The following is a 12712-nucleotide window of genomic DNA, read 5'->3' on the forward strand; positions in this document are numbered from 1 at the left end:
ATTTTTAAAGAATACATTCATTACAGTTATGTTTACCTCTTCTTCAATGTCCAAAGTTCCATTGGTAGAGTCAAAACTTTCACAAGTTTCCGTTGCAAGTAACCAATATTCTGTTCCAAATGCTACAAGAAACAGGATAACGCCAATAGCAACGATAATTCCTGCTATGAGAGCAGTGATTCCAATCTTCATGTTAGAACTGGTAAATTTATTGCTCAAAATTATATGTAAAAGGAGCACTGAAATGACCAATTGCTAAGGCACAGCCTGTGGGTCTCAAGAGAAGGCACTATTTTAAGACTAGGATTAACATCTTTTGTGACTGGTCTAGGTTTCACTGGTCTGTGGGTGAAGAGCTATTAAAAGCAAATCACTTGATTCAATTAAGCTATTGGGCTATCCACAGACTTGCTCCAAAGTTTCCTACACACACACAAAAAATAGGCCCATTCCACAAGTCTCTACCACACATACACACACACACACTCATACACATACACACACTTATCAATTTCACAAAATAACTCTAGAAAATGGAGAGGGAAAAAAATATGTTATCAGCTTCTCTCTTCCATGTAAGTTTAGTTAGTGATATATATAGTGGAAATAGTGGCTACCTGGAGTGGAGATTACACATTATTGTGATTATTAAAACACTTAGAATAAATATTATTAAACAAAAAGAGTGTGCATTTCCCTCCACAAATCATAATATTAAACACAGCACTTACAGACTAGTCTTGAAGACTCAACAGAGAGGCTATAAGCACTCCTTTGTACAAAGGATATACAATTGTAAAATTTCACAGAAATAAAAAGACTACCTTTTCTCTTGTCATGAATATCATGCTCTTGCTACCAGTTGGTGCAAGAATTGGGCTAGACATGCACCAAGGAATGCTGGAAGTTATGATATATTTAATCAGATTTTAGGCACAATTAGGAAAGGAGACTTTATAGAAAGCCAGTGGGATCAGAGATCACATTGTTTTAAAGAAGGTGGAAAAGTGAGTGGAAAAGTGTGTTTAAACTTGCTATTTATTTAATAGCTTATGACTTTGAACAGGTCTCTAAACATTTTTTTCACCATTAAAATGGTAATAATAATAGTACCTAACATAAGTTTGTTGTTAAGATATAACACACATAAAGCATCTAATTCCTGGTACCTCGTAAGTAAACAATCCATCTTTTTTTAATACACCTTTGTAAAGAGTCTTTGTAAATAGTTCTGTGTGAGACCTCTGGATATAAAAAAGAAGCATTGCCCTTGAATAACCTGTGATTAATAAGGAACATAAGATATCGACATATGAGTCAAATAAAAATAATATAGGATATATTATTAATTGATAATATTATTAGCTGAGAGAAAAGATAGATCTTTGAATACACTATTTGTTAAGTACTGTGTGATATTTTATGGAGAATAAAATGTTATATTATGATCTGGTCCTTAACATTAGGGAAGTTAATCATAGCTGGGTTTATTACTCTCACACACAAGCAAAATGTGATATATGGTTCAAGGAATGTTATCAGGGCTTAGAGAAACAAGAAGGATTTGGACAGGTGGCCAGGATAGGAGTGACAGGAGAAGGGACTTGGAGAGGCTGTCCCAGGAAGATGGACTTTGTCAACTGCCCTGTAGGGCTTTCTACCTGGCCTGATCCCTCATAGCTTATAAATAAAAGAATGCAACCCTCCCCAAAACCTTCAGGCTGGGTGGCTGAAAACATTATTCTTTAACTGAGTGAAAGGCAGCTGGGAAAGGCACACAAAGAAAAGAGAATCCAAGTACTTTTCTTTTGGCAAAGTCCCTACTATTATACCAAGAAAATAAAGCAAGTTGGGATCAGACTTTACACTTATGTTTTGAGAAGAACATCACTATCAGCATTAAAGGAAAAGATTGCTATGAACATTTTCTTTGACTTTAGTCTCAAGGGTATCTTCAAGCATTAAGTAGCCCTGTGTAAAGTTAATTTACTTATTGGTACAAAGGTTCATAAATCAACTGTGGACTCAAATCTTGTGTAGGTGACCATATGCTGTCACATGAAAGTTTTCCATTAGCTTTTATAAAAATAAGTTGTATTGGTGACAAATAGCTGATAACTAAAATAAGGAAATGCAGAGTATGTAACTGGTAGTATTTGAAGAATAATATAGATCTGACTTCTCTCCAGTTTTAGAAACCAAGGACTATGTTTGCTGTTAAAGTTAAAATAGTAACCGTTATCTTAACCACTAAATATTTAGGAAGTTAAGCACCCACATGAACTATGAATTATACATTCAGGTTCTCGTTTATACTACTGCAAAGGGGATAGCTACCTCTTGTCAAAATTCATTTTACAACCCATTAACTTCCCTCAATTTGTATATATCTTCAAAATTGCTAATATTGCATGAGGATCCCTCATGTGAAAGAAGATGCTATCAATATTTAAAGAAACATGGGAAAAGATCTTGTCTAATTAGATACCAACATATTGCGAGTAAATGATTTCTTGAGATTAAATGCAAAATTACATGTGTAATGTATGGTTACTAAGCAACCACATCATAAAATATGATTTTAACTACTTCAGTTCAATCAGGTTATCTGACATACTTTTGAGAAAAAAAACTTTCTAAATTTATTATCACTTTTACATAATTATAAAGAAAATATTATCATTTTGTTATTGACATTATCTTCCAAGTAAGAAATAATACAATTATCCAAATGTAAAGCTGAATTATATGTGGTTACAGACCTTGATAGAACATTTTTTTTCTTTACAACATTAAGATACTTGAAAACTATTTAACTTGTGTGTTTTGTGTTCACTTTTGAAAAATTATCAGATATCAGTTTTAAATATTGATGCTAAATCCTAATATCTAATGAAACATTGGTAAAAATAAATGTTCCTTACATTGATTAATTACTGATTATTTTCTTATTTAATATTAAGTACTGATTTTAAAACTGTTTTCCTAAATTTATAAGACAGAAAAGGCTAGGTATGCTTCATTTTCTATATGCAATATGTCCAATTTCAGTCAAAATTTGGCACTGTTAATATTACAGGTTTTTTTTGTTTGTTTTGTGGTACGCGGGCCTCTCACTGTTGTGGCCTCTCCCATTGTGGAGCACAGGCTCCGGACCCACAGGCTCAGCGGACATGGCTCACGGGCCTAGTCACTCTGCAGCATGTGGGATCTTCCCTGACCAGGGCACGAACCCGTGTCCCCTGCATTGGCAGGTGGGCTCTCAACCACTGCACCACCAGGGAAACCCATTATTACGTTTTTTGTGTGTCATATAAATTTTTAAATAGTTAGAGATTCTCCATTACTGTTTCACTATCTTACTGAAAACACAGTGGTATGTGTGAAGATAAAATACTTGAGGTGCCACCAAAAAATAACAGCTAGATTCTTTTCTATAGCTATAAAGAAACCTATTTCCAGTTTGTAATATAAGAAATGGAACTACAATTGAAATGTGAAACTTTTCAATTCATTATCTTACCATTCTTCACAGTATCCTCTGCCAAAGAATGAATAACTGAGATTTCACATTTTCCTGAATGTTATCAAATAGTTTATTATATGGTACTATAAACACTCAAATATCACTTATTGTGTTTTTAATTTAAATATAGTTGATTTACAATATCATATTAGTTTCACATGTTCAGTAGAGTGATTCAGTATTTTTGCAGATTATACTCTAAGTTAGTAAAAGATAATGGCTCTAATTCCCTGTGCTATATAGTATATACTTGTTGCTTATCTATTTTATACAAGTATTTTGTATCTCTCTTAACCCTATACCCCTAATTTGTCCCTCCCCACTTTCTTCTCCCCTTTGGTAACCACAAGTTTGTTTTCTATATTCTGTGAGTCTGTTTCTGTTTTGCATATACATTCATTTTAATTATTTTTAGATTCCACATGTAAGTGATATCATACAGTACTTGTCCTTCTCTGTCTGACTTATTTCACTAAGCATAATATTCTCTAGGTCCATCCACATTGCTGCAAGTGGCAGGATTTCCTTCTTTTTCATGGCTGAGTAACATTCCCTTGTATATGTATACCACTTTTCTTAACTCAATGTCTGCTGATGAGTACTTGGATTGTTTTCATGTCTTGACTATTGTAAATTGTGTTGCTATGAACATTGGAGTGAAGATATCTTTTCGAATTAGACTTTTCATTTTTTCTGGATAAATACCCAGAAGTGGAATTGCTAGAACACATGGTAGTTCTATTTTTAGTTTTTTGAGGACCTCCATACTGTTTGCTGTAGTGGCTGCACCAATTTTCATTCCTACCAACAGTGTATGAGAGTTCCCTTTTCTCTACATCTTCTCCAACATTTGTTATTTGTAGACTTTTTGATGATAGCCATTCTGACATGTGTGAGGTGATATGTCATTGCTGTTTTGATTTGCATTTCTCTAATAATTAGTGAGGTTGAGTACCTTTTCATGTGCCTATTGGCCATCTGTATGTCTTCTCTGGAGAAATGTCTATTTAGGTCTTCTGACCATTTTTTAGTTTTTTTTTTTTTAATATTCAGTTATATGAGCTGTTTATATATTTTGGATGTTAACCCCTTGTAAGTCATATCATTTGCAAATATTTTCTCTCATTCTGTTGGTTGTCTTTTCATGTTGTTGATGGTTTCCTTTGCTGTGCAAAATCTTTTAAGTTTAATTAGGTCCCAGTTTTTTTATCTTTGCTTTTATTTCTTTTAACTTATGAGTTTGATCCAAAAACAATGTTGCTATGATTTATGTGAAAGTGTGTTCTATGTTCCCTTCTAAGGGTTTTATGATTTCCAATCTCACATTTAGTCTTGAGCAAATATCACTTACTGCTAAGTTTTCTTTGCATTATATAGGGTTGAAAAATATTTTAATCTCATTGGGAGCTGTTGAGTTTTGCATTTCTCTATTAAACATCTATAGAAAAAAAATTATTCCATCTTCAAATATCTTGGTCCCAGTCAAATACATACACTATTTCTTTGTGTAGGTAGAAAGAAAAGGCATACTTTTGAAAATAAAATTCCTATCTCTAGAGTAAGTTTTCTTTTATTTCAGAATCATCTTATTAGCAATCATAAAACACTCACCAAAAGAAGCTGGGTCAGTCAGTGGACAACTGGAAATCTGATTCACAAAACACAAGAAAAATAGGTAGAGAGGTAATAAAATGTATTATCTAGTTCATAACTAATTGTACAAAGGAATATGAGATAATTTAAATCAAGACCCCATAACTAAAATTAACTTAAGCAAAACTCTTTTGTAAAAGGTAAATCCTAGCTGATACAGAATATTCCTCATCTTAAAAGAACTATGTTTTGTTCATTATAAGGGATAACATGAGCATGACATGAACAAGATACCAGAATACGAAATAGAAGCTTTTGTTCTGCCCCCATAGAAAAACCTATTTAACAATGACATATGGCCGAATTATATTTATGAGAGATCCAGAAACCAGTTAAGAAATCACAGTGAGCCAGATGACTGCAAGTTCATAACAGACACATTTTAATGAGTAAGAAGAAATACGTTATTTTTACTCAGCCCCTCCATCAAGCCAAAACAGTTTGGCAGTAGGATAAATTACTTAGACCCATGAATTTTCTGTCAGAATGAAAGAGTGGGGCATGATTTCAATGGCCCAGATTTTCAGTGTGTTGCTTGAGTAGTTAATTATTGTCAGGTCTTACATGAAGCACTGGTGGAACTGGCATACTTCAGATGCCAGAAGTCAATTAAGAACAAAGGAGAATTTTTGGATTGGGTTGTTCGTTTTTTTGTTATTGAGCTGCATGAGCTGCTTGTAAATTTTGGAGATTAATCTTTTGTCAGTTGCTTCATTTGCAAATATTTTCTCCCATTCTGAGGGTTGCCTTTTGGTCTTGTTTATGGTTTCCTTTGCTGTGCAAAAGCTTTGAAGTTTCATTAGGTCCCATTTGTTTATTTTTGTTTTTATTTCCATTTCTCTAGGAGGTGGGTCAGAAAGGATCTTGCTGTGATTTATGTCATAGAGCGTTCTGCCTATGTTTTCCTCTAAGAGTTTGATAGTTTCTGGCCTTACATTTAGGTCTTTAATCCATTTTGAGCTTATTTTTGTGTATGGTGTTAGGGAGTGATCTAATCTCATACTTTTACATGTACCTGTCTTGTTTTCCCAGCACCACTTATTGAAGAGGCTGTCCTTTCTCCACTGTACATTCCTGCCACCTTTATCAAAGATAAGGTGTCCATATGTGCATGGAATGCTCAACATCATTGATCATTAGAGAAAAGCAAATCAAAACTACAATGAGACAACATCTCACACCAGTCAGAATGGCCATCATTAAAAAATCTAGAAACAATAAATGCTGGAGAGGGTGTGGAACAAAGGGAACACTCTTGCACTGCTGATGGGAATGTGAATTGGTTCAACCACTATGGAGAACAATATGGAGGTTCCTTAAAAACTACAAATATAACTACCATATGACCCAGCAATCCCAGTACTCGGCATATACCCTGAGAAAACCAAAATTCAAAAAGAGTCATGTACCAAAATGTTCATTGCAGCTCTATTTACAATAGCCTGGAGATGGAAACAACCTAAGAGCCCATCATCAGATGAATGGATAAAGAAGATGTGGCATATACATACAATGGGATATTACTCAGCCATAAAAAGAAATGAAATTGAGCTATTTGTAATGAGGTGGATAGACCTAAAGTCTGTCATACAGAGTGAAGTAAGTCAGAAAGAAAAAGACAAATACTGTATGCTAACACATATATATGGAATTTAAGAAAAAAATGTCATGAAGAACCTAGGGGTAAGACAGGAATAAAGACACAGACCTACTAGAGAACGGACTTGAGGATATGGGGAGGGGGAAGGGTGAGCTGTGACAGGGCGAGAGAGAGGCATGGACATATATACACTAACAAACGTAAGGTAGATAGCTAGTGGGAAGCAGCCGCATGGCACAGGGATATCGGCTTGGTGCTTTGTGACCGCCTGCAGGGGTGGGATAAGGAGGGTGGGAGGGAGGGAGATGCAAGAGGGAAGTGATATAGGAACATATGTATATGTATAACTGATTCACTTTGTTATAAAGCAGAAACTAACACACCATTGTAAAGCAATTATACCCCAATAAAGATGTTAAAAAAAAAAAAGAACAAAGGAGAAGCCATTCATGATTTTTCTGTTGGCTTAAGGCTTTCCTAAGTAGTGCAGCTTACAGGGTCCTGGGGCTCTGACCTGTTGTCAGGCCTGAGCCTCTGAGGTTGGAGAGCCGAGTTCAGGACACTAGACCACCAGAGAACTCCCAGCTCCACAAAAATATCAATTGGTGAGTGCTCTCCTGGAGACACCTGTCTCAACACTAAGACAGAGATCCACCCAATGGCCAGCAAGCTCCAGTGCTGGAAGCCCCATGCCAAACAACTAGCAAGAGAGGAAAACAACATCCATTAGCAGAGAAGTTGCCTAAAATCATACTAAGTTCAAAAGCACCCCAAAATGCACCATCAGATGCAGCCCTGCCAACCAGAAAGACAAGATCCAACCCTACCCAACAGAACCCAAGAATACAGGCATCAGTGAACTCCACCAGGCAGCCTACACAAGCCACTGAACTAACCTTACCCATTGGGGGCAGAAACCAAAAAAAATGGGACCTAAGAACCTGTAGCCTGAGAAAAGGAGACGCCAAACACAGTAAGTTAAGCAAAATGAGAAAACAGAGAAATACACAGCAGATGAAGGAGGAAGGTAAAAACCCATCAGACCAAACAAATGAAGAGGATATATGTAGTCAACCTGAAAAGGAATTCACAGTAATGATAGTAAAGATGATCCAAAACCTTAGAAAGAGAATAGAGAAAATAAAAGGAATGTTTAACAAGGAACTAGAAGGACTAAAGAGCAAACAAACAATGATGAACAACACAATAAATAAAATTAAAAATCTTCTAGAAGGAAGCAATAGCAGAATAACTGAGGCAGAAGAACGGATAAGTGATGTGGAAGATAAAATAGGGAAAATAACTACTGCAGAACAGAATAAAGAAAAAAGAATGAAACGAATTGAGGACAGCCTCAGAGACTTCTGGGGCAACATTAAATTCAACAACATTCAAATTATAGTGGCCCCAGAAGAAGAACAGAAAAAGAAAGGGTCTGAGAAAATAATTTAAGAGATTTTAGTTGAAAAATTGGCTAATATGGGAAAGGAAACAGTCAATCAAGTCCAGGAAGTTCAGAGAGTCCCATAGAAGATAAATCCAAGGGAAAACACGCAAAGACACATATTCATCAAATGATCAACAATTAAATACAAAGAAAAAATATTAAAATCAGCAAGGGAAAAATGACAAATAACATACAAGAGAATCCCCATATGGTTAACAGCTGATCATTCAACAGAAACTCTGCAAGCCAGAAGGGAGTGGCAGGACATATTTAAGTAATGAAAGGGAAAAACCTACAACCAAGATTACTCTATGCAGCAAGGATCTCATTCAGATTCTATGGAGATTAAAAACTTTACAGGCAAGCAAAAATTAAGATAATTCAGCACCACCAAATCAGCTTTACAAAAAATGCTAAAGGAATTTCTCTAGGCAGAAATACAAAACAAGGAAAAGACCTAGAAAAAGAAACCCAAAACAATTAAGAAAATGGTAATAGGAACATACATATCAATAACTACCTTAAATGTAAATGGATTAAATGCTTCAACCAAAAGAAATAGACTGGCAGAGTGGATAAAAAAAACAAGACCCATATACATTCTGTCTATAAGAAACCCATTTCAGTCCTAGGAACATATACAAAATGAAAATGAGAGGACAGAAAATGGTATTCCATGCAAATGGAAATCAAAAGAAAGCTGCAGTAGCAAAACTCATGTCTGAAAAAATAAACTTTAAAATAAAGACTGTTATAAGAGACAATGAAGGACACTACATAATGATCAAGGGAGCAATCCAGGAAGATATAACAATGGTAAATATTGATGCACCCAACATAGGAGCACCTCAATACATAAGGCAAATGCAAACAGCCATAAAAGGGGAAATTCACAGTAACACAATAATAGTAGGGGACTTTTTCACCCCACTTTCACCAACGGACAAGTCATCCAAATCAAAAATAAATAAGGAAACACAAGCTTTAAATGACACGTTAAACAAGACGGACTTAATTGATATTTATAGGACACCTCATCCGAAAACAACAGAATGCACTTTCTTCTCAAGTGCTCATGGCACATTCTGCTGTACAGATCATATCTTGAGTCACAAATCAAGCCTTGGAAAATTAAAGAAAATTGAAATCATATCAAGTATCTTCTCTGACCACAACACTATGGGACTAGATAAAAAATACAGAAAAAAACTGTAAAAAATACAAACACATGAAGGCTAAACATTACACTACTAAATAAGCAAGAGATCACTGAAGAAATCAAAGAGGAAATCAAAAAATACCAAGAAACAAATGACAATCAAACCTGACGACCCAAAAACCTATGGGATGCAGTAAAAACAGTTCTAAGAGGGAAGTTTATAGCAATACAATCCTACCTTAAGAAACAAGAAAAATCTCAAATAAACAACATAACATTACACCTAAAGCAGTTAGAGAAAGAAGAACAAAAAATCCTCAGAGTTAGAAGAAGGAAAGAAATAATAAAGATCAGATCAGAAATAAATTAAAAAGTAATGAAGGAAACAGTAGCAAAGATCAATGAAACTAAAAGATTTTTTTTGAGAAGATGAACAAAATTGATAAACCATTAGCCAGACTCATCAAGAAAAAATGGAGAACACTCAAATCAACAGAATGAGAAATTAAAAAGGAGAAGTAACAACTGACACTGCAAAACTACAAAGGATCATGAGAGATTACTACAAGCAACTATATGCCATTAAAATGGACAACCAGGAAGAAATGGACAAATTCTTAGAAAAGCACAACCTTACGTGACTGAACCAGGAAGAAATAGATAATATAATCAGACCAATGACAAGCACTGAAATTGAAACTCTGGTTAAAAATCATCCAACAAACAAAAGCCCAGGGCCACATGGCTTCACAGGCGAATTCTATCAAACATTTAGAGAAGAGCTAACACCTATCCTTCTCAAACTCTTCCAAAATATAGCAGAGGGAGGAACACTCCCAAACTCATTCTAAGTGGCCACCATCATCCTAATACCAAAGCCAGACAAAGATGTCACAAAGAAAGAAAACTACAGGCCAATATCTAGAATGAACATAGAGTCAAAAATCCTCGACAAGACACTAGCAAACAGAATCCAACAGCACATTAAAAGGATCATACAACATGATCAAGTGGGGTTCATCCCAGGAATGCAAGGAGTCTTCAATATACACAAATCAATCAATGTGGTACACCATATTAACAAAATTCAGCACCCATTTATGATAATACCTCTTCAGAAAGTAAGCACAGAGGGAACTTATCTCAACATAGTAAAGGTCATATATGAAAAACCCACAGCCAACATTGTTCTCTATGGTAAAAACTGAAACCATTTCTCTAAAATCAGGAAGAAGACAAGGATGCCCACTCTCACCAATATTATTCAGCATAGTTTTGGAAGTTTTAGCCAGAGTAATCATAGAAGAAAAAGAAATAAAGGAATCCAAAACAGAAAAGAAGAAGTAAAGCTATCTCTGTTTACAGATGACATGATACTATACATAGGGAATCCTAAATATGCTACCAGAAAACTAATAGAACTTAATCAATGAATTTGGTAAAGTAGAAGGATACAAAATTAATGCACAAGTCTATTGCATTCCTTTACACTAAAGATGAAAAATCTGAAAGAGAAATTAAAGAAACCCTCCGATTTACCATTGCAAAAAATGAATAAAATACCTAGGAATAAACCTACCTAGGGAGACAAAAGTCCTGTATGAAGAAAAGGATAAGACACTGATCAAAGAAATTAAAGGTGATACAAGCAGATGGAGATATATACAATGTTCTGGGGCTGGAAGCATCAACATTGTGAAAATGACTATACTACCCAAAGCAATCTACAGATTCAATGCAACCCCTATCAAATTACCAAGGCCATTTTTCACAGAAGTAGAACAAAAATTTTCACAAAAGTCCTAAATAGCCAAAGCAATTTTGAAAATGAGAAATGGAACTGGAGGAATCAGGCTCCCTGACTTCAGACTCTACTACAAAGCTATGGTAATCAAGACAGTATGGTACTTGCACAAAAACAGAAATATAGATCAATGGAACAAGATACAAAGCCCAGAGATAAACCCACGTACATATGGTCATCTTATCTTTGATAAAGGAGGGAGGAATATACAATGGAGAAAAGACAGCCTCTTCAATAAGTGGTGTTGGGAAAACTGGAAAGCTACATATAAAAGAATGAAATTAGAACACTTCCTAACTCCATACACAAAAGTAAACTCAAAATGGATTAAAGACCTAAATATAAGGTCAGACACTATAAAACTTTTGAGGAAAACATAGTCAGAACACTCTATGACATAAATCACAGCAAGATCCTTTTTGACACACCTCCTAGAGAAATGGAAATAAAAGCAAAAAATAACAAATGGGAGCTAATGAAACTTAAAAGCTTTTGCACAGCAAAACAATCAATAAACGAGAGCTAAAGACAACCCTCAGAATGGGAGAAAATATTTGCAAATGAAGCAACTGACAAAGGATATATCTCCAAAATATACAAGCAGCTCATGCAACTCAATATAAGAAAAACAAACAACCCAATCCAAAAATGGGCAGAAGACATAAATAGACATTTCTCCAAAGAAGATATACACATTGCCAACAAACACATGAAAGGAAGCTCAACACCACTAATCATTAGAGAAATACAAATCAAGACTAATATAAGGTATCACCTCACATCAGTCAGAATGACTATCATCAAAAAAATCTACAAACAATAAATGCTGGATAGGTTGTGGAGAAAAGGCAACCATCTTGCACTGTTGGTGGGAACGTAAATTGATACAGCCACTATGGAGAACAGTACAGAGGTTCCTGAAGAAACTAAAAATAGAACTACAATATGACCCAGTAATCCCACTACTAGGCATATACCCTGAGAAATTCATAATTCAAACAATGTGTGTACCACACTTCATTGCAGCACTATTTATAATAGCTAGGACATGGAAGCAACCTAAGTGTCCATCAACAGATGAATGGATAAAGAAGACATGGCACATATATACAATGTAATATTACTCTGCCATAAAAATAAATGAAACTGAGTTATTTATAGTGAGGTGTCTGGACCTAGAGTCTGTCATGCAGAGTGAAGTAAGTCAGAAAGAGAAACAAAATGCTGTATGCTAACACATATATATGGAATCTAAAGAAAAAATAGTTGTTCTAATGAGCCTAGGGGCAGGACAGGAATAAAGATGCAGACATGGAGAATGGACTTGAGGACACAGGGATGGGAAGGGTAAGCTGGGACGAAGTGAGAGAGTGGCATTGACATATATACACTACCAAATATAAAACAGGTAGCTAGTGGGAAGCAGCTGCATTGCACTGGGAGATCAGCTCAGTGTTTTGTGCCCCCCTAGAGGGGTGGGATAGGGGGTGTTGGGGGGAGATGCAAGAGGGAGCGGATATGGG

At 35.3% G+C, this 12712-nt stretch overlaps 1 pseudogene; it reads right to left on the reverse strand.

Annotated features, from left to right (window-relative positions):
• LOC149744258 (transmembrane protein 182-like) overlaps nt 1-555 on the reverse strand; it is a 67376-nt pseudogene extending 66821 nt beyond the window's left edge.
• Nucleotides 556-12712: the final 12157 nt, after the last annotated feature.

Source organism: Delphinapterus leucas, chromosome X (genome assembly GCF_059928025.1).
Source record: "Delphinapterus leucas isolate spDelLeu-1000000601 "Yukka" chromosome X, BTC_Dleu_Yukka2, whole genome shotgun sequence".
Taxonomy (NCBI): Eukaryota; Metazoa; Chordata; class Mammalia; order Artiodactyla; family Monodontidae; genus Delphinapterus; species Delphinapterus leucas.